We start from the raw sequence: 6,000 nt of genomic DNA, 5'->3' as shown, positions 1-6,000 counted from the left end.
TAAAACTAAATGTCACTAAAACTCATTCATTATGATATTTATATTTTTTATAAGGACAATAAAAAATGTCAGTAAAGATAATTTATAAAATCATTTTAAATGTCACCTTAACTAATCTATTATGACATTAACAAATGTCATTATAATAATTTATAAATATATTTAAAATGATCATTAATATTTATATATAATATATAACATGAATTCAATATTTGTACATCATCACAATCCATCCATCATTTAGAATAGAAAATAATCATAAAATATAATTTAAAGTGCAAATAGATAATCTAAATTCATCCAACAAATATTTGAGTCAAAGTTACAAATGCAAACTAACGACAAATTTTTTACATCCAAAACTAACAACACACTACACTCAAAATATTAAGTTTTAGAGCAGAGTCTTATAAAATAAAAACTAACTAGGCAGACCATCTTCAACCATCATATTGCTTCACAAAAATCCAAGTACCTATCACTTATAAATACAATGAATAAATTTGTATTAGTGAAATAAAACAATGAAGACAAAAAGTTAATAGAAATAATGATAAAGATTAAATATCATAACAAATGAGAAAATGTAAAATATCATTTCATATTCACCTAATAGTAATCTTCGTTTACTGTTAACTGCAAATACATTTCATATTTATTTGAAATTATAATTACATGATAAATATAAAAAATTAATAATATTTCAATGAAAAGTAGAAAATATACCAGATGATAAGGCCAAGATATCATTCCTCCAAGTGCATCCTCAAACTTCTGTAAAAATTCATAAGGTCTAATTAAACTCTCTTCTAGTTCCAGGACAACTTGTATTCTTACTTCACACCAATTTGGTCCTAGTGCTTGTCTCCCTACTATAGTATTTGGATCCATGCTATGGAGCACTCCTTTTGCCATAATTTTCATTGAATCAAATAAACTTTTGATCAAAACAGAACATCCAATCTATATAAAAGTGTAAAAGAGTTAAAAATTTAAAGAGTTTGAAGATATGTGAAACGCATAATAAAAAATGAAATTAAATAAACCTTACTCGTAAAGATGGATGATGAGGAACAGACATTTGTGGATTAGTATTTGGTGATGTGTGTTGATTACTATTGCAATTTGAAAAAGGACTCTGGTTTGATTGCTAAGAAATTTTAGCTTCTAACATTGCAATATGTTGGCCTTACTTTTTAATTTGCTCATCCATTTTTTCTAATTTTGTCTGTTGTTCCATCACTAGTGGATTGCATGTGCCATAACTAGGAACTTCTCCCAATAAATCAGATGGACTAACACCATCACCAAGCATACATACTCGACCAGGTCTATCTGGTCCCATGATTTGAGCAAATATATCATTCTGATTCACTGGATCATTAGAATCTTCAGGAAGTTGATTTGTTAATTCATTCATTGCAACCTTTATCAAAACATAACATGTTGATACTTATTAAATATATAATGATAATTAAAATAAATCATTTTTGCTACAATATAGTTGAAGAGTATAAAAATAGCTTACCAATCTTTCTGCTACAATATTACTTGAAGGACTTCCATTGGCATGAGTAAAGCAAGCCTGTAATAATTCAACTAGTGATGGAGGGTATCCCTTTTCTTTTTCCTGCAAATATTCAAGTTCATCTCAATCTAATAAACATGTGCCAAATTAGATAACTTTTTAAACAAGTCAATATTCACTTCTTTGTAAAATCATTGTGTTTTCACAATTAGATAACTTTTATATCTAAATTCAAGTTGTTACAGCATGTTATCCATGCATAGACTCACAATAGCTCTAGTTCTATACTATATAAACATGTGCCAAATTTTTATAGTAATTTCAATTTGGTAACTACAATAATTAAAATGCTTATTTGAGCTAGTTGGTCATGATATGCTTACTAAATTATCTATCTTTCTTTAGTAAAAAGTGACGAACGAATGCAATTATTATGCTTGAACATTCTAGTGGGGATACTAAAACTCGTATAGAATTATAATATGAATACCCAGTGAGTATAACCTTTGATGAATCCATCAATCGTCAAATGATCATAAGCAACCTCTCTTGAAACAAATATACCAATCTTACACCGCACACAAGGACATAAAATCATTCCATTTATGTTACCATTAGAAAATGCAAATTGTAAGAAAGACTCAACTCCATTTCTATACTCCTCAGTTTGTCTCGGTAAAACCATCCAACTCTTATCCATAACGATTCTAAAAAAAAATTATTAAAATCAATTTAACATTATGATAAATTGTTAAATTATAAAATGCATATATACTAAATTTAACATTCATAAATAAAGAACTAAGTTACAAGTGAAATTCAAGTATAAGAACTATAGACCACAAATATAGTTTAAATGAAATTTAAAGAGACATGGGATAAGGCTTTACAAATCAAGAATGAAACATCATCACTTAAGAGGATACAACAATATATGGTATCTCATAATTTACCTCACCTAAGAATAATACACAGTATAAAAGAAAAATATACAATACAAAAAAAAAAAGAAAGGTAACAAGGAAAGACCTTTAAAGCTTAAGCTTCTGGTGTCTTAGACTAAAACTTCCACTCGCCTCACAGCTTCCTTCTGTTCCTGCAATTGAGGTTTTAAAGTTCTCAGAATTCCCTAACGCTTGTTGATCAATGACAAGGAGAATGGTTTGGTTAATTTAAGGGTTTCCAGCTTTAGCCATATCAACAGAACAAATCAATGTTTGGAACTTTTTTTGAGTTGCTGAAGAAGATAGAAATGAGAAAAAGCTTTCAATCAAAAAGAAATGAAAGCAGTCATTAGTCAAAGCAACACTTCAGTAGGAGAGTCTTAGTGCAACGATAAAGTTGCTGCTATGTGAGTCTTCGGGTTTGAGTCACAGAAACAATCTCTTGCAAAGTGCAAGGTAAGGTTGCGTACAATTGACCCAATGTGGTCTGATCCTTTCCCGGAATCCTAGATTGGCGGGAGCTTTATGTATCGGACTGTCCTTTAGTCAAAGCAACACTTCTAATATGGGTTATAATGATAATTAAGCTAGCATATGAAATTACTAACTACTGATTTCCATGTGTAACGATCCAGAGAAATTAAGAGCTCAGATATCATTTTTTGAATTTTAAGCGTGGGTACCAATGTTGTAAGAATAAAGACACACAGACTTCATATAGCATAAATAGCACAGTGGATTTTAGTTAAATCTAGTGAAGAAAATACTCAGTCAATACATCTCTTCTATCATGACACAGAGATTATCCTCACAATGTCTGGCTAAAACTACAGGCATCTACCTAGATATTCAGAGATCTTCAAGGCATCTCACATTACAATTAACGCCCTAGACTAATGTAGGGAAATGTAATTTATTATTGATGTATAGAAACTTTTTCATTGCAAAAAGAATTCTCAAACTGTTGGCCTTCTATTATAATGAAGATATATGATTGACTGACAACCATGAAGCATGGAAGAACAATATCCGTGTTGAAGTCTAAAATGACATTTACCAATATATAGGGATCTCATATTGCACAATTGATGTCCTTAGTAAATTAAGATAGTACAATGTAAAAAGAGTTCTCACATTGTTTGGCCTTGTTATTAAAATAAAGATATATACAGATGACTGAAAAAAATAAATGCAGCAGAGGAACATAAAGACTAAAAGGTTATCTATTAACATAAAAAAATGAAATAATAATCAAACTGTAGATATGGAACCTGGATTAACTAAATTCCTATAAAATATTACAGAACAACTTACCCTTTCAGTTACCATGTTTTTAAGTTCTCGCCATTGTCCATATGCTTTTTGGCGAAGAGCATCAACATCCCTGAATTGTTGACGAAGAACTCTCAAAATTTGTTGTTCCTCATCATACTTCTTCTTGGCAACATTTGCATTTGCTTCAGTTCGCAGCACCTCAGTTCTAAGAGAATCCAATTCCTTCTTCAAAAGTTGCAGGCATAAAACAAGTTTTAAATCAAGATGAAAGGAAAACATTAAAAAGATTATGACAGTACAACAAAAGTACATTAAATCGTTCATCAATCTGTTCCTTTTGATCAAATGCCTCATCCATTTCAGTAATTGAGCCCATATTAGAAGTGAGTTGGTCTCGCTGTTGCCTTAACTGTTTAAGATCATGAATATATTTCTTTTCTTCTTTCAGTGGCATGGTTACATGCTGAAGATCAAATTCCATTGATTGTATCTGAACAAGAAAACATGTAACTAGATGAATAAAAGGAGGAACAAACAGTCAAAACACTTTTAGTTTGGCACTAACTGCAGCTCTTGTAGTTCTGTCTTCAGCTTTTTCATCTTCAAATTTCTTCCAGAATTCATTACATATCACCTGAGGATAAAATAGATCAATAAAAAAAAAACTAAAGAGAAACTAATCTAATGTCCTATCAGGATTCTCTGCCTCAAAAGTTAATTAGCATGGAACTGTATGTAACTAATACCTTCTTCTTTTCAATAGAAACTTTGATAGAATCCCTTCTTTGGGTTTTCTCATTTACTTCTGACTGTGCAGTTTGTATGCTTGTTGAAAGTTGATTGTCTTAGTTCCAATTATGACCATTTCAGAACCATGCATGGATTAAACAAACTCTAAGTAATCATTTAAAGATTACATGAAAACGACATAAAAATGTTTTGAAATTGCATCAGACACCTCTCCAAACTACAAGCAATGCAACAAGGAATTATTTGTATTGTTGGGGAATCAATCAGCCTTACTTTCATGGAGGTAGGGTTCGGATTGAAAAAATTAATAGTACACAAAAACAAAAGGTAACATGTAACAAAGAAATACCTTTAAAACTTCAAATTTCTTAAACCAAAACCTTCACTCACTGTGCTGTGGAGGAATCGTGGTGGAGACGAGCGATGGAGGTCGGCGGCAGCGGCGATAAGGATGTGTGAACGTGGGTGAGAGGAGCGATGACGACGAGAATGAGTTAGGGAGGAAAAAGGGTGAGGAGCAGCGATAGAGATGATGAGCGTGGGGGAGAGAAGTGGCGACTACAATAGCAGGTTAGAGAGGAGAAAGGGAGAGGAGATAGTTGCGCTTGAGCGGATCTGAGCGGTGACGGTGAAAATTAGGGATTGCCCGTAAGAAGAAACAATCGGCGCTTGAGGGAACAGAAACCTCGATCAGGAAAAATCTATAACGCGGCTGTGGAAAAAAATACACGAATAGATTATACTTTAAGTATGTTATATGGTGACACTATTAAATTTTGTCACCATATATAATCTAAAATGATATTTTAATACTTAAAATAATCTCTTTTGATATATGTCATTATAAATTATTTATAATGACACTAAAAATTAAATGTCATAAAGAAAGTGTCATAATAGATCATATTTCTTGTAGTGGAACTTGGATAAACTCTCCAGAGTGATCTTTGTGGGGTTGTCTCAGACTTTGGTTAGATGCCCTACAAGAATGTAAGCATAGAGTTAGGTAGATGAATAATGCATAGGGACATTAACTAGTATCATAATGAAACCAAAAATCCTAGGTCATCCCCAAATCCAACTTCACTATCTCTCTTCATTCACTTGCGCTCACACTCTTTCCCTCTCTCTTTTCTCTCTCCACTGTCCGCTCTCTATCTGCTCTCTCTTTCCTCCTCTCTTTCTCTTCTCTAAATGTCTTTCTCTCTTTCTTAAGTTCCCATGAACTAACTTTCGATTGATAATTCAACATGTGAAATGAAATAGTGCTTAGTCAACAGTCCCTATGGGATCGATATTTTGTTATTGATGACAGAACCATGCACTTGTAGTTTCTCGACATCACTCCCCCTGAATCATAACCTTGATAGGGTCTATCTAGGTAATGGATTTGATCCTTGAGAACCTAATATTGGTTTGGTCCATTTTAGTTAAGTAAACATGTTTTAGGGACTTATACTTAGACTTGATTTCTAACATTTTAATAGAATAAAGATATATAAG

This window comes from Zingiber officinale, chromosome 10B (assembly GCF_018446385.1).
Source record: "Zingiber officinale cultivar Zhangliang chromosome 10B, Zo_v1.1, whole genome shotgun sequence".
NCBI classification, from domain to species: domain Eukaryota; kingdom Viridiplantae; phylum Streptophyta; class Magnoliopsida; order Zingiberales; family Zingiberaceae; genus Zingiber; species Zingiber officinale.
Note: the sequence above shows the minus strand (reverse complement) of the source record.